Source organism: Passer domesticus, chromosome 19 (genome assembly GCF_036417665.1).
Source record: "Passer domesticus isolate bPasDom1 chromosome 19, bPasDom1.hap1, whole genome shotgun sequence".
In the NCBI taxonomy this organism is placed as follows: Eukaryota; Metazoa; Chordata; class Aves; order Passeriformes; family Passeridae; genus Passer; species Passer domesticus.
In genome coordinates this window covers 10,326,772-10,347,636 of record NC_087492.1, presented here as the reverse complement: position 1 = coordinate 10,347,636, position 20,865 = coordinate 10,326,772, and the positions used below count along the sequence as shown (strand labels likewise).

At 43.3% G+C, this 20,865-nt stretch overlaps 1 long non-coding RNA gene across 1 annotated transcript in view; it reads right to left on the bottom strand.

Annotated features, from left to right (window-relative positions):
• LOC135283604 (uncharacterized) overlaps positions 1-18,592 on the bottom strand; it is a 73,926-nt gene extending 55,334 nt beyond the window's left edge. The window contains exons 1-4 of the long non-coding RNA XR_010349307.1: positions 18,437-18,592; positions 18,071-18,158; positions 5,897-6,200; positions 5,025-5,154 (exon numbers count right to left, since the gene is read on the bottom strand). This is a non-coding gene — a long non-coding RNA (uncharacterized LOC135283604). The remainder of the gene's footprint in view (positions 1-5,024; positions 5,155-5,896; positions 6,201-18,070; positions 18,159-18,436) is intronic.
• Between the last annotated feature and the right edge of the window lie 2,273 nt (positions 18,593-20,865).

The following is a 20,865-nucleotide window of genomic DNA, read 5'->3' as shown; positions in this document are numbered from 1 at the left end:
GGACAGAATCATTTTAATAGTATTCTGGCCTTATAATGCTATAAACCATATCATGAATACATACATCAGTCTTGGGTAAGAAGTTTAATAATAAATTAGTTAATTTTTTTTTCCTTTAGCCAAAAGCCAGTACAAGCCATAGCTTTATTTACAAAAGGTTAAACATTTCTTTAATTGGATTGCTGGCATTTAAGAGTGCAGCAGAATATCCTTCAGCAGTGTCCCTTTTATTTGTGAGTGGAGAAATGCCTAGAGAAATGCCAAGGGAAGATTTAATTTTAATAAAAAAGAGAAGCTTAAGATGCCTTTGGAGGCTTATGTTACATCTCAAAACTACCATGAACTAATGAATTTAATCTAAAAGGTCCCCAACCACAGGACTGAAGGGAAATGGCAGCCCTGGTGTAGCTTGACAAAGCTGACATTATGTGTGTTAGCAGTGGTAGTTCTGTGCTTATGCTCTCTTATGAATACACACACACATATTTAAAGTTTTTTGTGATTCAAAATATATTTTTAAATGAGAAATATAGTTGCCCTGCAGCATCCTAAAGACAGTTCAGAGAACCATGCGTTCCAGGAACTTGCAGATAAATAGAGGGAAAGGAAAATCCTCAGCCCCTCCTCTCCTGAGTCAGTCCTTTGGAAAACATTAAACACTGAAATTGCACTGCCTGGAAGAAAAACCCCTTGAGAAAAACACCCCCTTGTTGGCTCACACTGGGGCCAAGGTGAGGACCCCATTCTGCACAGTGCTGGAAGCTGAGTGCCCTCAGCCCCACCAACTCAGATATTCTCTCACAGTTATCATACACACAGGGTGGGACTCTCCTGGGAGTGCCTAATGTGCACTTTACCTCCCTAGAAAGCAGGATGGGAATTTATGAGGAAAGAAAAGAGGGTCTATAAATTACACAAAGGACCTTTAACTAGAAGGATAGGTTTCATTACTGGAGCATGTTACTTGATGGTCAGAATTAAAAACAGCTTCTAGAAAGTGGATTGCATTTAACTTTCCATTTAGGGGAACAGAAACCAAGAAACTATTTTAGAGACAGCCTCAGTTATCTGGTAAATATTGTAAAGCACAATGCCAAGTTTGTACTAACACAGCAGGGGACCATCAGATAAGTTATCATCCACCAGGCACCTCTACTTCAACATTGCATTTGGCCTTCCAAAATGTGATAATTGGAGCATTTTCTTAATCCTAAAATGGATTTGAGAGCCAGAATTACCTATTTCCCTACCACCTTAGACAGCATGAGTCTCTAATGCATATGCAATTGTTGAGCTCCAGCATTCAGAAGCTGAAGAGAGAGAAGAGCAAGAAGTGGAGAATGTGAGCAAGGAGAATCTCACTGTGATGTGTCCTGACCTCTGCTGGGGCCCAGTGCAGCAGCCAGCCCCCTCTGCCTACTGGCCACCTGTAAGATCCCAGATCTCTCTCAACAAGTCTCTTAAAAGGGCTTAATATTCTTTTACGTACCCTGAGTCAGACACACAGGAGAAAATACTGACTAGATATTCCTCAAGAGGTCTAAAGAACAAAATCTTTACTGGCAAAGCAGAAAATCAGAGAACTCTGGCAAATTTTAGAGCAACACTCAATCAACATAAAGCACTTCACAAAGCATTAACTTAGCAAAGTCTAAGCCCATTCAATTTAGCAAACTCCAACACATCCAATTTTAAGTTAATCAGACTTTGAGAAGAAGAAATTAGACGAAGAAAAAGAGAGAAACAGAGAAGAGATAGTTTTTTCCATCATTCTAAACCAACCCATCTGTTTGATCTTTAAAAAAAGACACTTATTCTTATGCAGGGTTTATCCTCCTGTCCTGCTGCAATTCCATGGCCAGCTCATAGAAGACACAGCTTCTGCTTGTGCGACAAAATCAGTGAGGAAGAAGAACAAGCACAGCAATATCAGCTTTGGTTTCTTCTATTTTGTGGCCACATATTTGTTCTTTGAGTCACGATTATTTGACCCCAGTCACCACACTCTGTACTGGATATTTACATCTAATGAGGTTTCAGGCTGCTGCTTTTCACTATTATCCTTAATCAAGTTTTATTGATTATTGGGGGACAGCATCAGTGGAGAGAACATTACAAACAAATGGAAAAGCTGCCCAGAAGCTATTGGGAATGTTTCCATGTTTTAGAAAAAACACACCCAATGTTAACAGATAGCACCATTGCCTCTCCTATTCAATCCTGTGAACTCCCTGTGGGATACTCTGATGATCCTGCATTCTGTTATCACCTCTAACCCTAACAGTCCCTGGCTGACAGCCTGCTGGATGTGAAGACTGAACCAGCTGAGCCAAGAGCTGGAGGCAGGAGGATCACACATTCTCAGCTTGATGTGGGCAGTTCAAAAGTGTTTATTTATACAGCCTCTCCCCCACTCAGGCAGCAGGAACCCGCAGAAAGCTGAAGGAAAGGTTGGTGGAACTCAACTGTTATTTATCTTGTAAGATTTTATAACCAACTCAATCATCTAAGAGTTAATGGCACAGAAGTCACCTGGCCAGGTACCACCCTACCAGAGATTGTAGAAAATTATCAACTTAGAAAAACTGACCTATTATTCTCTTTATGGTGTGTTAAATTAAAATGTATTTAGTATTCTAAATTATTTAATATCCATGGCTTAAATCACCTAAACTATAAATCCTTCATGGCAGGATATGTATTAGCAAGGTAATTCTGGAGTAGAAAATAAGGCAATTGGGGTATTTAGGATACACAGGATATAAGTGCCTGAGGGATTGAGCTAAATAAAAAAAAAAATCTGCTAGTTCTCAAATGGTCATTATTATCTAGAGTGGCTGTTTAAATGGAAGCAGGGTGACAGCAGTGACCTGCACTGACATGTGCATTTCCATGGACAGTGTTGTGGAAGGAAATGAGTCTGTTTGCAAGCCAGGAGCCCATTAAACATGGCAATCTGTTCTCATAGGGGCCCTAGCTCAGATTATCACAGAAATCTTCAACCTCTTCCAATTTCTTTTTAGATATAAATTGCAATTTCCCAGGACAGTTCAAAGTAAGCAAAGAGCTGCTGCTACTCTACCTCTACCACCTTCATCTCTCTTCTTTATTCCAAAGGATTACTTTTTCTATGGGATATTCTATGCCTTGTAAAAATATCCTTCAAAGACAGTATGTTTGAACTCTTGATTTCTTAATCATAACATTCCCTACTGTATTGCATAGGATTAATTACTAACTGCTTCCTATGAAGAACAAACATATAACAAAGGGTTGTCTGCACAGGATGGGAAAAAAACTTCCTTAATTTCATATAATTTATGACTGCCTTATGCCATGAATAAAATGTATCTCTCCCTGTGCACCTTAGGAGAGTTCTACAGTTAAGAGTCAAGAAAAGAAAAACATAACACCAAATTTCTGCTTCCTGCTATTACACTGATCTACAATGGATTCTCTTGTCTCTGCAATTCAGAATGACCAGTCACTGCAAGAGAGAGATTTAAGTAAATAAATCTACCACAACCTTAAGTGCATCAAAATCTGTGTCATTATCTTGATCATTTCATCCACTTCTACACCATTTCCTAAGCTTCTGGTTATTTTTCTGAAAAAAAAGAAAGCTTTTATTTCACATTGTTTATAGATTGTTAATATGATGTGTTCCTTCCTGTGACACCGTTGGGTAGGGATGATGTTGCACAAACAGGGATGCAGATGAGTGCAGGGATGCAGGAATAGGCTGACACTGCTGGTGTTCCCATACCCAGCATTGATCAGCTGTGGTTTGAGAAGCACTTGTAGAAGAAAAGACAACACTGAGCACTGAGTGAACCCCCAGCAGCAAACCCACTGCCATGCTTTGGCTGGGTGGTGGGGTTTAGGAATGATAACAAGTGCCCCTGCTGAGACTGAACCACACAGCTGCTACCACTGACTACACAGGAATCCACACAGCATCTTTCCATTTTTAGTGAATTCCTACAACATGACAAGAACTGTCAGTAAAAAGAGTAAAGAGAGTGTGTCACTCTCATTTTCATTTTCTGATAGCTGGTTGTGTGGTGGGGCCTCCTCAGCACATGTCACCTTCTATTCAATGATGATGATAACAATAGTCCAAAATTTTCACTGTCAGGTAGTTCATGATGACTCCCAGGATCCCAGAGCAATTGGGATTTCCTGTTCAAGCTCTCTGTATGATCAGTGCTATCCACATAGTCCATGGAGCATCAGTGTGTGCTGCAGGGCCTTTCCCTTTGGACATCCAGCCCAGCACTGGTAGCTCAGTGCCAAAAGAAGCTCTGCTTTGGTGCCAATCACTTCTGAAGCAGCTCAAACCCCTTCATGAGCAGGCAGTATCTCTTTTTCAGCTGGGCTGTAGGTGGCCTCAGAATTCCTAACCCCCAGGGGTTGCTCTCAAGTCTCTCCAGATACCTTCTGCCAGAGGCTCCAGGAAGGACCATTCTCCCCAGCTGTGGTGTAGAGAACATTCTTTGCATCCTGTCCTGTCCTGACTGGCCCAAGGGCCACTGCCTCAACAATCTCCTGTTTATTTTGTTCAAAAACTTGTTGTTGCTCAGGACCCCACCTAAAATTGTTCTTCTTCCATCTCATGTGATAGAGAAGGTTTAGAATCCTCCACCAAGAATCTGAACCACGTTCCTCTCTTGCTCCCCCACTTTCACCTCCCCCTCTCTGCCACAGCAGGATGGAGAAGAGAACTGGAGGCACAAAAGGCAAAAATCACAGGTTGAGGTAGGAATAATTTACTAGGGCCATAAGATAAGAAAATGAACGGTAACAGCAAAAACATGAATAACGTAAGTGTACAAAAGAGAGTGATTGACGTGCCAAAATGCTCACCACATCTTGCAACCTGACTGCAGCCACACTGCCCCAAACCAGAGCCCTTTCTTCTGCATAAAGGTTCCCTTCCCTCGCCCCTGGCAATCCTGTGAGGTGGTACAGAATAAACTCTGTGTCCCAGCCATGCCCCCTCAGGGGCTACTGCCAAAACTTACCCTGTGCTCGCCAGAACCAGGACACTGGGATGCAGATGGGCTGAGAAACCTGAAGCAGCAGCAGACTGATTGTGCTTTGGAGATCACTGCAGTGTTCCAAGGACTCATCCTCTGCTCTTATCGTTTGGGACTGCAAAGAGAGAGCACGCTGCTCACAGCTGTGCATTACCTGATACCACAGGTTCTGACACCTTTCCCAGTGCCCCTGCACTGGGAGTGCTGTGTCTGAGTGTCACTGAACAGGGAACATTTTGTAGCTATCCACATTACAAGAGGCAGCAAGGCAGAGCTCAATCAGGCATGGACAGGGAATGTTTTCCAGCTGGTACTGCTCATGCTCATCGCTGGGTGATTGTGTTACATTTCTCTGCCCTTTGTTGCTCTTTGTTCAGAGATGGTGGGATGGAATTCACCATATCTTTAAACTGTCACTTAGTGACACAGCTGCACTACTCATGTGCTTATCTTCTGGTTTGCAGCTTTTTTTCCCCCTGCTTTGTTTCTCCTACAATGTACATGTATTAGCAGCTTTCTCATGAATTGGCTTTTTTTAAACATGTGCATTAATTCCTAAATTACAATGTGTCATATCCTTTCAACTGCTCATGAATGTCTTTGTAACTATGGTATTTTATGGCAATTTAACTCTGGAGATTACAAATAAAATTATCAGCTAAAAACAGAATGATTAGTAAGCCAAGATAAATGCTGTAAATTAATCATCATTTCATACATTGTACCAAGGTTTTAAATTTTCATGTTAACATAGCAGATGCAAATTTTTGAGGTGCAAATAGTTGTAGCAATTGTAACAGTACAAACTATCAATCCTTAAACACAAACAAAACACAGATGGGAAATTTTCAGCTAACCTTTCAGTGCCAGGCACCTTCACAGAACAACAGCCATTTTTGAGCAGATATTTGCCACATGGCCACACTCTGACAATCACTGGTCCTTGATTTTCTGGTTCCAGGTCAAGAAGGGTGCTGGTGACCCAGCACACACTGCAGGCATGGCTCTCCGTAGTGAGATGTGAAAGAATGAAACTCCCCTGTCTGCAGAGCTTTTTTGGGACAGGACATGCTGTGACTTCCGACTCCTGCAGCACCTGTCCAAGGAACAATTAATCCTCATTTAGGAAAAGGACCTTAGATGTGAAGAGAACATTTTCTTCTGCAAAAAAATGGGGGGAAATCTTTTAATATTAAGAGAAACAGATGTGTACCCTGACATCCCCTAGCACATATACAAACATATTCCTCCTGTGTCCACATACAGATGCACACACACTTCCTTCACATTTTAAATTATATTGCATTGACTCAACTAGACAGAAAATGTGCAGGGTTACTCCCAGACAAAGATTAATCTTCCTTTGATATATTCAATACTTCACATGCTCCACATTATCTGGTGAGTATATATGCCTTGCCTTCAAGAATGTGATGTACTGTGCCATACATCATCGTCTAATTTATTGAGTGTGCTTCTGCAGCATGCACTGCACATCCCTGCCCAGGGTCAGGATCACATGCCAATCTGCAGCCCTGCTTTCCCCAGCCCTGGGACTCCTCCAAGTGCCACAACTGCTGCAGTCTGTATAGCCAGCCCTGTTCACTGGGGCTGTCTGTACCTGTGTTCAGAAAATGTCAGTCCAGTCTGAGTTTTTCTGAACACAGGTACAGACAGCATAAGGCTAAACAGAAAAAACCCATGACACTCATCAAAGGCAATAGCTTGGGAAAACCATTAGGAGGAAAGATTGATGCCAGCAGAAGCACTGGAACAAGCAAAGCAGCTGAATCTATGCACTAGCATCCTGATAGACTCTCCTGGCTTTATTTAACAGGATGAAAACTCACTTGGGGCAGTTGAAGGTTCCTTTTGACACTGTTCCCCACTTGTATCACAGCTATCTTTTAAATATGAGGAATTGACAGACAGATGACCCTGACTCACCCAAATGAGCCTCGTCTTCTGAGAGATTTCCACAGAAATGGAGCAGAATCTGTTTCTTGTTCCTACCCAGATCTTCTCAAACACCCACTCCACCCCAATACTCTTCAAGTCACAGGCCAAGAGGTGCTAACAACCAGTATGGTGAGAAATGGGAGGAGGGAAAAATGAGCAGATACAAAGATCTGTCCTCTCTGTGCAGTTCAGTTTGCTATTGAAGACATGGGGCTTCTGCAGAGAGGCGGCCTGGAGCAACATCCCGTGCTGTTTGCCAGCAGTGTGCCCTGCTGGCCAAGAAGGCCAATGGCCCTGGCCTGGAGCAGGAATGGTGTGGCCAGCAGGAGCAGGGAGGTCACCCTTCCCCTGCACTGGGCACTGCTGAGGGCACACCTCGAGTGCTGTGCCCAGCTCTGGCCCCTCACTTTGGGAAGGACGTTGGGACGCTCGAGCGCGGCCAGAGCAGGCAGCGAGGCTGGAGAGGGGCTGGGAACACAAACCCTGAGAGGAGCCACTGAGGGAGCTGGGGGTGCTCAGCCTGGAGAAAAGGAGACTCAGGGGTGACCTTATCACTCTACACTCCCTGAAAGGTGGCTGGGCTCAGCTGGGGCTGGGCTCTTTCTCTAGGCAGCACTGACAGAACCAGAGGACACAGTCTGCAACTGCATCAAGGGAAATATAGGTTGGATATTAGGAGAAGTTTTTTACAGAAAGGGTGATAAAGTACTGGAATGGTCTGCCCAGGGATGATGGAGTCACTATCCCTGGATGTGCTTTAAAAAAGCTGGATGTGCAGTGGGTGCCAGGCTTTAGTTGAGGTGTTGGGGTATGAGTTAGACCCTGTGATCTTGAAGGTCTCTTCCAACCTGGTCAGTCTGTGAATTCTGTGAACTCTCTAAGCACAGAGCAATTGTCACAGAATGGACATCACCAACCATGGTGTGGCTGAAAGACTCCTCATACATCTCTCTTTGGTGCATGCACAAGCATTGCTGTCTGCAGCTGCACTAAAATAGAAGCATGCTGCATAAATATTGATACTTGCTGTGATTAATATTGCTATTTATATTAGCAATGAATTGGGTTCACATAAAAATAATTAGCACAGCATGCATGGGTCCTATTTGCTACTAATTATATCACAGTTCATTTCACCAACAGCAACAATGTGTCACCAAGTCAATAGCAACCAGTGATTAATGCAGAGAATGTATTATTTTAAAATAATCCCTGTGTAACTACCTGTGTTATTATGAAATACTACTAGGAAGGCCCTGCATAATTGCTTCAGGTGAGTTCCTCACCAGAGTTAATAATGCTAACATAACTTGTAAATACAAGGATAAAAAAAGTGTTATTCAGTGGTTTTGTTTGTTCATTTTCTGGCTTTTATTCTTTTTTCCATTATTTCACTTTGCACATTCTGACTCAGGGGTGACTGGGCAGATGAAAGCACCAGTTCTACCATCAGTCCCAGCAGCATTGTCACTCACTCCTGGAGCAAGGTGGTGTCATTCAAATCCCCCCATAAGGGAGCACCTTCAGCCACTCCCCCTTCCCCCAGAGCTCTGGATGTACTTTTAGAAAACACCTCAGAGAACAGAGAGTCTCGGGCAAGTGTGGCCCAATCACACCACCCAGGCAGCAGCATGAATATAACAAACATGTAATAAAGCCAGCCAGCAAACCCCTCCCCAGAGCCCGCCTCCTGCATCTGCCCAGCCTCACTCATCTACCAACTCCCCTGAGCGAGCCATTTAGCCACGCTCTGCCATCTGGAAAGGAGGACACTGCCGCTGCTCCAGGACTCACAGGCTATCAGGAGACTTTGTTTACTGGAGTTTGTGAAGAAAACTGCGATTTTTGGGATGAAATGAGTTGTCATCGGCTCTATTCTGCAAGATGCTAGCTCTGGCCAGGATCCAGCAAAGCACTTAAGCACTTGGTTATCCCTTAAAAAAGTATAGCAACTTTTCTACTAACTGTATCACAGAAAATATACTTAAAAGAGCTTTAAAAAGGAGCATAGACAAAACAGAGCAATGTAATACAAGTGCTGGTTCCAAAGACGAGAAGAGTGTTTTTATAATGCTCTCAAGAGCAGTCTTCTCAGCTTTGGCTTCTGGTAGCACCTGCAACATTTAAAAAGACGAAAAGGGCCACATGTCAAAGCTGGAATAAAAAACTCCACATTCACAGATCATTTTAAGACAGCAAATACAAAGTTCTCTTTGCTCATCACTTATTAGTTAAGACAAACTCGGATGTAAGTTAATATTTCTTGCCAATATCTGTCAAACCCACAGCCAGCTAAGGAACACTAAATATCCCCGAGTAGGGCGTGCAGCCACCCATCAGTGTTTGCTCACACACGGAGCAGCTCCGTGGTGTGCTACTGCCCCCGTGTGCAATAACCATTCCTAACAGCGATCCCAGAGCTGCCAAATGCTACCCTGGCGTCATCCTCACAGAGCTGGAGTGTCAGGGAGGAAACAGCCTGCAGCTGAAAAACCAAAGGAATATTTCAGCTCAGGGATGACTTGACTGTTAACCTGGGAATGACAGGACAGTGCCCCTTCTAGATTATTCTGTAGGAACTTCATAGGTCTGGGACAGACATAAACCAAAGGAATATTTCAGCTCAGGGATGACTGACTGTTAATCTGGGAATGACAGGACACTGTCCCTTCTCAATTATTCTATAGGAACTTCACAGATCTGGGACAAACGTTTGTAACAATCTTGTTGCAGCACAGAAAACAGCATATCTTGACACAGCTGGGGTGAGATTTTTTTGGAACAGCTCAATTTTATTTAGGTACAAAAATACTCAAAATTTGAAAGTTTTCAGTGCATTATCTGAAGTGCTTTTGAAAAATGTATTTGGCAGTGTTACTTCATGAAGAGCAGGCCTCTTTGGAAAAAAGAGGGGAAAAGAAGAAGAGCTTTAAAATAAGATTCTGAGGGTGGTCCAGGGCCTGGAAGAGCTCTGGAAATGCCTTGATGGTTAGTGCATCAGGAGAGAACCCAGACAACTCATCACAGGAGCAGCAGAAACTCTGATCAGCCACTCTGTAGCAAAGGCTTCTCTCCAAGCAGAAAGCAAAACTACTTTCCTGTCCTGTCAGACTTTTCAGCTGCTGCTCACCCAGTGATCTCCATCTGCAGACACAGCTTAAAGTCAAAATCCTGCCAAGGAATCAAAAAATCCTCAAGGGAGAAAGAATGAAATAACAAAACTGAATTTTTCTCAAACAAAACCAACACTTCTAGCTTTAAATATTGATAACAATGTCAAGTAATAACAAGGCCCACATTGTCATTTTTAAATGTTAAAACAGGGCATATTGAAATTCATCACAAAAGGAAATCACTGTAGAAAATCCACTTCCTTCTCATGCCTACAAATTCAGTGTTATAATCAGAAGGTTTTGATTAAAAACAACATAATGGCAAAAACTATCAGCAGCTGTACTTGGTACCTTGAGCAATGAGCTACTCAGCAAGCACTTTGTTTAGTTTAAGAGAAAGATGAACTGGCTAAAATTTTCTTCTCTGTCTTTCTAAACAGCTCTTTCTCCCATCCAATGTAAATGAAAGCAGAGCCCAAGCCTCCATGCCTGCACCCATCTCAGTGGCCTTGTCCCCAGCACTGCCCTTGCAAGCCAAAGGGCCAAGGGAACAGGGACACTCCCACCATCATAGCATCTCTTGGCTCTCTGTCCTGAAGACTGGCACAAGCCACGTTCTAGACATGCCCAACATGGTTTGTGCCAACCTCCCAGGTGCCATCCCACTTTCAACACATTTTTCAGGAGTTGGGAAGCAGCAGAGCAGAGGCCAGCTGTCCTTCTCTGCCCTCAGAGCCCAGGGTTTAAGAGCACACAGTGCCATCCCTGGGGCAGGAATCCTGTTGTCACAGCTATCATTGCACAAACAGGACCAGACAAGGCAGTGTGAGCGGGCAAGGGCAAGTGCCTGACAAGAACACGTGTCCCTGACTTTTCTCAGAACACAGGATAACCCATCTCTCATTCTCAAATCATAGGAACTTGCCTTTTTTTCCAGCAGAAGTTGGGGACTGAGGACTCTCCTCTTTTTATTTGAGGTCCTTTCCAAAAAGGAATTGGACCACTCATCTTACAATCAAGTCCACAGAGCCCTGGGCCTCCCTTGTTCTAAGGGAGCCACCAGAACAACCAAGAAAATGACAGGTGGTTTGATTTACCCACAGGCTGTAGAGTAACAAAGGAAAGCTTTTAGGAGTTGCACTGGAAGGGGAAAAAAAGCATTATTTTACTGAAATGGTCTCATGCTCAGGCCATGGGGAAGGTCTTTAACAGTGTCAGCACTGAGCTGGGCCTCTGGCACACTGCAGGAGCTGTTCTGTTTGAAGCTAATAGTGTCCCAGTTCCGGCTGCAGGTCCCCTGCAAGAGGGAGCAGAGTGTGATCCCCAGGCAGGTGACAGCAGGAGTGACAGTGTCTCACTGGGCCTACAACAACCATGGGAAGAGAAGGGTGATCTCAGTCTCACACCTGTTAATGCCTATGCCAAAGTCATAAAAGACATGGAAAACAGCTACATCTTAAAGTTCCAAAACAATATCTCATTGTCTTAGGTTGGAAATGGGGGTGTGTATTCTATTACCACCTGTCAGAGCTCTGGCAGTTCTCTGCTGTTCATGGGGCAGTTTTCTTTATCTCTCCCACAGCCAATCCTCCCTCCAGCAGATCTCTGCTGTCCATGGCCACTGAGTGTCCCTGCATGGCTGATCAAATTCCAGCATCCCATGGGGAGATGCTGTGCCCAGGGCAGGAGCCAAGCATTCCTACCTGGATCCAATCTGAGCCTGGAACAGCACAGCAGCCTTTGCCCACTGCATTCCCAGAGGAGCAGCTTTCTGCTGCCCTGCATTCCCAGAGGAAGAGCAGGCCCATCTGCAGCAGCCCTGGAGCTGCAGAGGAAAACTCCCCCCTTGTGCAGGATCCCTGCTGCAGCAGAAGCACAGCTGGCACTGCAGGAGGGCTGAGCCCCCATGGGATGGGACTGTGCCACCACCCTGCCCACAGGGGGACAGGGCCTGTTCTGACTCTGGCAGTGTTTTTTCTTTTTTTTTACTATTGCATTTGTATTTTTAATTTTTCTAGTAAAGAACTGTTATTCCTATTCCCATATCTTTACCTGAGAGTCCCTTAATTTCAAAATTATAATAATTCAGAGGGAGGGGGTTTACATTTTCCATTTCAAGGGAGGCTCCTGACTTCCTTAGCAGACACATGACTTTTGAAACCAAAACACTCATCTTCTAGCCAGCCCCAACCTTAGCAATGCAGTATTTCAAACAGCAATGGGCTTTTCTTGCCCTTTCCAACAAGCAGAAATGTTTCTCTATATTCCCATTTCACTCATAGACTGTATCTTTCAGGACAAATTAAGCCTTTGAGTGCACAATTAAATTCCCAATGAAAAGGACTCACAGAGAGAGAGTCCAAGTGGAGAGCAGCAAACCCACCAGGTAGAAGCAGCTGCACAGGGAAGGCTGATGGGAGCTGCAGAACATCCCAGCCAGACAGCCTGTGGCTCACACACACATAAGGAAGACAGATGATGTATGCTTCCCCACAGAACTTTACTAACACATTCAGGTTTGTGAAAACATGCAGCCTAAGCATTTTTCAGTTTTGTTTGTTTGTTTTGGTTTGGTATTTTTTAAATAAGATATTTTCCACTAACAAAACTGATTTTTAAGTATGGAACAGTCATTTGCCAGGTTTTCAAAGCCATCTGTTTTCAAAGCCTACCTTCCTTGTTGTTTACCACAGGCTGTCTATCTGTTTTAACAACCTCCACTGGGATTTCACATACCTCATTATGCAAAATCACTACTTATGCATTCACTCCAGCACTTGTCTAACTAATCTGCACTCACAACACCTCCCACAGAAGATGCACCATCCCTCTTCAGAGGCTGCAGATCAAAAACAATAGTAGCTGGTGTCATAGCAAGACAAAACACAGCCTCCTGTGAATTACTGTTGTGATACAGGCCTAATCCACGACTCCTCAGAGCTGCTAAAGTATAATAGAAAAATACCATATCACAAGAGATTTTGTATCGTATACAAGATAAAAAGCATCTATTTTTAATGTTGAGACTTGTGCTTTTCTTCATCAAGAGGATTCTAAGCATTTAGAATCCCTGGCAATCTGATGAGCACCCTCAACCTCCCCTGGAACTCCTCATGCTCCATTGTTTGGTTCACCCCAGGCACCCTTTTCTTGCCAGATTTCCATCTCTAACAGCAGCCCTCACCTTGGACAGAGCAGCTTCAAGCTGCTCTTCACAGCCCTCCTCCTCCACCCTTCCTCCAGAAAATCACCAGGTCATGGACAACAGGAGACCTCCCAAACTGCTCTAGAGTCCAGGCCCATGTGGGAACCCTTTTACCAGCACTGATAAAATCCACCAGATTTCCACCAAATTCAGAGCTTGCTGGGGGATGCTTTAATCCACACATTATTAACACAAGGCCATAATGTCTGGTGCCATCATGGCTGTGTCACAGAACATCCTCAGGTAGGTTAAAATACAGAGAGAAAAAGGGAGGCATACAAATTTTTCTACTGGCATATTACATGCACCACATACACTATTTTCCAAATAATTTAAAAAAAATAAAGCAGAATTAATTAACATTCTTCTTTAAAATAATTCTCTACCTCATTTTCCTCAGAAAACAACAGCTACTATCTCTATTTGTCCATATACTGCATTTGAGAGCTAAGTGTGAATGCAAAACTTGCCATTCTTACATTTTTAAACATATCTCTGAATCACAGCTGCAACAGCACTGCTATGGTGTGATATTACTCTAAAATTCAGAAAGACAAAGTGACTTTAAATTGTGTTTATTTTACATGGGGAGCAAGGAGAATTCCTGTTGAGCAAAGCACAAGGAATTGAGGCTTGCAACAGTGCAAAAGTGAAATTTCATAGTTATATAGGATTTCCCAGAAAAAAAATCTAATACATCAGTTGCATGAAAGGCTTTTCATCTACAAACCCACTCTTTTTCAGTGAGGTAAGCATCATGTCACTACCCCGTTTCATATCTAAGCAGACAAAATTGGAAATAAAACCAGGGGACCTGAATCACATGCAAGCATCCAAACCCTGCAGCCCTCAGCTCCATTTCCTACCCCAGAGTGCCACTGCTGTGGCCTGACACATCCAACAATTCCATGCTCAGGGCCTACCAGGGTAATAAGTGACATAGACTCCATGCATTTACAGAAGGCTAATAATAGTCTTTATTCAGAACCCAATACTTTTATATCCTAGTTTGTTACAGGTGGAGTTGATTGGTCCTTCAATTAAAACACCATCACCATTGGCTAATTAAGAAACCACCCTTTAGTAAACAAATCTCCATAACACATTCCACATGTTCACAAGAGCAGGTGAGCAAGTTAGGATAAGAATTGTTCCTTATTCTTTTCTCTGATCTTCTCACAGCCTTTCCTAGAATGATGCCTGGGAAAGTTGTGTGTTTCTCTCTGTGACCAGAGAGCTGCTGTGACACCATGCCAGGGCCTCCCTGCTCAGGGTGCCAGGGGGGATGAGGGCACACACTGCCCACTTGGACAGTTGCTGCTGGAAGAGGTTTTAAGAGCTAGTGAGGGGTCTGGCTCTGATTTTACCTCAGAATCCACCCCACAGAGCCCAGACAGCTTTGCCACAAGTCTCTCAATATCTTGTAGGAACCTTAGTCCTACCAAAATCAAATGGCCATGCTCATGTGCAGCATGACAGAACAAACTCCCAATCAGTGTGTGTAATGCTTTGTGTCTTTGCTATCCTATGACAACAAAGAGAAATTTCCCTAAACACTCACGGTTACAAATCATTCTATAGTTAAATATGCTTTTATTTATAAGCACTTATATTGGAAAAGACTATTAAATAATATTTTACATTATTTACAAAATACATTACCATTTTCCTGTGTAAGAAAGAAAAAAGATGCATTCAAACCTACTATTTTGAAACACTACGTTTGTATACACCTGTATGATACATCTTCACTACATCATGAACTACTGTTTATTTTCCCTGCATTTGTTTTACTTGGCTGGTTTGTTGTTCTCCACAGTGCAGTTTCAACAAGTACCTGCATTTTGCCAGGGGAACACCTCATTTACTGCTAGCTGATACAATTCTGCCAGCACAGATGTTCACTGGAACAGCTCTAAATGCTTGATCTGCCTTGTACCCTTATGAAATGTGTCAGGCCCATCACTAGGATTAAACTCTGTCAGGAACTAGCAGAGAAGATGACAGGTATGGATCAGGATTCTGGATAAATACAGACTAAAGAGCAGGCCTTGCACAAAGTTGTATGTACAAAGATGAATGTTATCTACAAAAAGGATCAGATTAACTTTCAGCTTTGTTAAATACTAGCTTCACTGGAAACAAAACCTATTTCTACACACTCTGCTAGAAAGAGCAGCCTAGCTATCCAAGAGGCATCATGATTCCAACAGCTAAGAACAGAGGTTGGATGGCTCTGGGGCAAAACCCCGTTCTTTTGGATTACAGCTTGGATAATTAGCACAGACACATGAAATGCTTTCTATTTAAACTGATACACTCTCATCAGGAACAGTTCTATTGTTCATTTCACTTTTCCAAACAGCACAAAGTAACAGAAACCATCTTATCACTGTTCTTAAATATTCCTTGTTACCACACTCCTGACATAATTTGGAAAACTGCTAGAATGGGAATGGAAATTGCATTAAACATAAACCAAACAGAAACCTAGCTGATGGAGAAAAACATTACAGAAACAAACATCCTCTAAAAAATGAACTGTGTTGATGCCTTGTGAAGGCTGACCTAGAACAGAAACTAGACAGAATTAAAGAATAAAGTAGGGATTTATTAAAAGGATCTCCTCAATGGATCCACCTTGGGCAGCTCAAGAGCCCAGCCAGGGCTGCACCCCAGGTGAACCAAAATGGTCACAGAATGGACGACTGGTCACGGGGTCTCTCACTTTTGTAAGTTTTGGTCCATTTGCATATTAGAGTTAATTGTTCAATTACTGCTCCAGCCCATGCAGTCCCATCCTGCTTGTTTTTCTCTCTTCAGTCCACGTTGTTTGTGCTCTTGGGCCTGAGATTTGGATCATTTGTCCTTGCTCCCCAGCTAGAGAAGGAATTGTTTTTTCTCCCTACTCTGTGCAGAGAGCTCACCATCCCCATAATATGAAGCCCAGACTCACATATTAAAGCAGCACAGAATCTGAAAAATAGAAAAGCCAAAACCTGAGGCATCAGTGTTGTCAGGAGCCCCACACCTGCACTGTCATAAGGCTTAAATCAGCAGCTCTGGGACACCATGGAGGTGGATCCAGTGCCCCAAACCCCGGACAGGGCCTCAGGGTGGATTTATAAAAGAGGCAGCACCTCTCCTTCAGGCTGCTGGTCCAGTGGCATCACCAGCTGCACCCGTGCCCATCTCTCCATCCCTTCAGACCAGACCCTGCTTCCCCCTTGCCCTGAAGAACCACCTAAGGTGCCCATCAGCATAACGGGGTTGCCAGAACCAAAACATTTTGATCATAAAGTGGCCACAGGAGGGAGGAGCACCCCTTGAGTGCACTTTTGGCTCTATAGAAATAGAATTTACTTTTTTTTTAGTTTAATGTGGGATTTCTGTCAACATTTATTTAAGAAGACCCCACTCCCATTTTCTCTTTGTCCTCAAAAGCACTCCTCATTCCAATATTTAAGCATCACGCTAAAACAAATTATCAAAGGGTCCAAACTACAGCACAGAGAATGGATATAAATATCAGTCCTTTTGATTCTAATGGAGCTTGAAATTAACACCCCTTTTCTATTTCAGCACAATTTTTCAGAGAGTTTAAATTCTTTGGGACAAGGGCAACTTCCTCCAAATTCTGCACAGTGTGAGGCTAAAAGATGGGTTTTGGCTACTGCAAAGGTGATCAGAGAAGCCACAAAATCCTGCCATAGCAGAAAGCACAGAGAGTATGCAATAAATATTTTGTCTGTAGTTATAAATGGAAGGATAGTTCTCTGCAGTTCTTAGCCATTTTCAAGCAGAGTAAGCTTCAGTACACCAGATGAAAAATCTTCATTAAATAATCAAGTGGTAAAGATTAGGCTATAAAATGCAGTAACTGAACAAATTTCAAGAATTAGGATTACAGATCAGTTTTAGAATTAACTCTGACCACTGAGGAGAAATCATACTAAAGATTTTGGTCATTTCTGGGTTTATCCTTGCAGCTCCCTTGACTCCCAAGACCACAGGATCTAACAGGTTCAATCCCACTCTGTATATAGGGTATACAGAACACCTGCCTATATTCTGTATATTGAATCATAGTATCACAGAGTTGTTTAGGTTGGAAAAGGCCTTTGAGATCTAGTCCAACCAGTAACCCAACACTGCCAGGCCCACCACTAACCCATGCCCAAGTGCCACACCTACGTGTATTTTTAAAACTTACAGAGGCAGTGACTCCACCACTGTCCTGGGCAGTCTGTGCCAGGGCTGGAGAGCTCTTTCAGTGAAGAAACTTTCCCAAATATCGAGTCAAAACCTCCCTTGGTGCAACCTGAAGCCATTTCCTCTAGCATCTATCACTTGTTCCCAGACAGCAGAACCTGACTCCCCCACCCAGCTGTCCCCCTCTGTCAGGAGCTGTGCAGAGCCAGAAGGTGCCCCCTGAGCCTCCTTTTCTCCAGGCTGAGCCTCTCCTCATCAGACTTGTGCTCCAGACCTTTCCCCAGCTCTGTTCCCTTCTCTGGACACACTTCAGCCCTTCAACAGATTATAACCTTGTACCAGTGTTTCCATTTGCAAGATGGTAGTAGAAGCTCTTCTAGCTAAGATTATTCTCTGCTATGCTGACCCAACCCACAGCAATATTATGACACCTCTCCTGGATATCTGCAAAAATGGGAGATGGAGAAAGTCTCAGAAAACTGAAGAACATAGGGAGCCCAAGTCCCATTGAACATCAGGATTTCCGCTCCCAGGTTAGATACCTTTTTTTACTTACAGCCCTGAAGGAATCCTCTGCACCAAAATGGCTGCCAAAGCTTTCTCTGGTCCTTCACATCTCTTGCAGCCAACCTAATCAATACAAATTAATCAACCATATGAAATTCAACAGTGGAAAGTGCTGGATCCTGCAGCTGGGCTGGGGCAGCCCTGGGTGTGGGGACAGCTGGGAAGGAGATGCTGGAAAGCAGCACCACACAAAGGCACCTGGGGGTCCTGGCTGGTGGCCAGTGGGATGGGAGCCAGCAGTGCCCTGGGGCCAGCAGGGCCATCCCTGTCCTGGGGCACCAGGCCCAGCACGGCCAGCGGGGCCAGGGAGGGATTGTCCTGCTCTGCTCTGGGGGCCTCACCTCGAGTGCTGTGGGCAGGTTTGGGCAGCACAGTGTAAGGAAGATCTCAAAGTGCCAGAGAGAGTCCAGAGGAGGCCACGAGGAGAGCGAAGGCCGTGAGGGGAAGGCGTGTGAGGAGCTGCTGAGGGCACTGGCTCTGGGCAGGGAGAGGAGGAGGCTGAGGGGACTCATTGCAGTCTGCAGCTCCCTGGTGAGGGCAAGAGCAGGGACACACTGATCTCTGCTTGGTGTGGCAGTGATGGTACCTGAGGGAATGGCCTGAAGCTGTGTCGGGGGGGTTAGGTTGGAGGTTAGGAAAAGGTTCTTCCCTCAGAGGGTGGCTGGGCACCAAGGCTGACAGAGCTCCAGGAGTGTGTGGACAATTCTCGGGCACTTGGTGTGACTCTTAGGGAAGATGCTGTCCTGGGCCAGGAGTTGGACTCAGTGATCCTTGTGAGTCCCTACCAACTCAGCAAATTCTGTGATTCTGAGGTGAGCAAGTGAAAACCTGATGCTCACCCTGCTCCACTCCCTGCATATCTGGGTCTGGCTTTGCAAGATCAAAATCTCAAGTAAATATGGTTAGATAAACTAATAAAAATCCACAGTATTCAGCAATCATTCTTCCCTGACTAAGTATAAAACCAGGGAAAAGTGCTTCCTGATTTCTCTTTGCAGGGCATTGTCAACCAAAGCTGAAGACTCCTGGATACATGGGGGCAGGGCAGAAGACAGAAATACCAGCACCAGTAGGAAACATTTGTAATGCACTGCAGGAAACCTGCAGTGAAGGGTACAGCACACTTGATGTGCTCATTTTTAATACCAATAAACATTCCAGCTTCCTAATAGCCCTTCAGAGTCCTCTGGTGTCAGAAATCTGGCAACAAGACTGAACCTGTGATGTGTTCATCTTTAAATCTTGACATCACAGGAATTTATTAATCAAATGTGAGTTTGGAGTAATATTTTTGCTCCAGTCTAATTCTAGAAATCAGTGGTCTGAAACTGTCAGCATTAGTGTGATTGACTCCTTTTATAACTTAACTCTCAGCTACATCAATATTAAAAGAAACGTAATTTCTATTTTAACCTAATTTTTAAAGAACATAATTCTATAACCTTTCTTATATAATATCTTTTTTCTTTTACTTCAAAAACATCTATTTTAAGTAATAAAGTAGGCTAATATGAAAGCCAATATTTAGTTTACCCTTATTTTTCTAAAGCAAAAAAGCCCTTTTTGCATAAATGGAGGAAATCAGCCAGCTTTGGTCTAATTCCTCTGAACTCAAAATAAAAATCACCCCAGGAAAAAAATAACCAAATACATTCTATGCAGATGATAACTGAGAGCTTTGTGTAGGCCTGTGGCTGTCACCACAAACCCTACTACCAGTGCATGCAGTTCTCTCAGTTTTAGAGATTGAGTGTATTTATGATTTTTGAAAAGCCAACATTCTACCCTGGGATTGGAAGCTATATGTTAGCTGACTTCAATTAAAATATTTAAGCTTGGGTTTTAAATCAAGCTCCAGCTCAAGCTCAGATTCCTTTCTTCTAAGTTTCTGATCCCAAGTGAATGCGTAATGCACCATGAAAAAGAACAGGGCAGCAAAATCAGAACATCTATGATTTAAGAGGCACACTGCAACCATTTTAAAACCATTTATCTCTTATCAAAATACTAAAGGGAGAAAACCTCCCACTTGAAACCTTAACTGGACTCCATCCAGACCCCTTATCCTAGAAATTCAAAACATGAATTGTGTCCTTTTTTAAATCTTTAAATATTTTAAAACTTCTTTTTAAGTTTGGTTTCTTCTAGCTATAACCTTTGATTTAGGGTGGCATCACTAAAACAGATATTTAATGAACAAAACATGAAGTTCAAATTTGATGAACAATACCAGCCTAACCTTTTCTGTGCTTTTGCAGTTACTTTTTCACTCAGTTCCAATTTTCTCTCCTTTATTAATAATTGCCTTTAAACCAGGTAACCATAGTGATTCTTTTCAAGCTGGATGACTTTTGTTTGGTTTGCTTGAAGACCAAGTCACAACAAAATTTTCCTCAACATCCCTTGTGACAAACTTAATATCAAGACTATGACATTATTACAAGTAAGATATGGGAGAGAGGGGCTTTCCATAGAAAATAAGGATTTGCCTTTAAATTAAAAAAAAAAGTACAGTGGCTGTTAGTACAATATTCTTACCTCAATTCGGAGCAGATTTGAGTTCTCCAAACTTTTTTCATTCTGTTGACATATCCAGTGAGTGAATCAGAATGAGAATTTTAATTCTGTTTTTGTAAGCAGTTCCTTAGTATGTGTGACAGGACAGAGCTCACAGGGTCACAGAACACATTGTGCCCGTTTGCTTCACATGTGTCAATGGCAGCAAGTTAGCAAAAACAAGCCTGAAAATCAGGATGTGCTGGCACACACC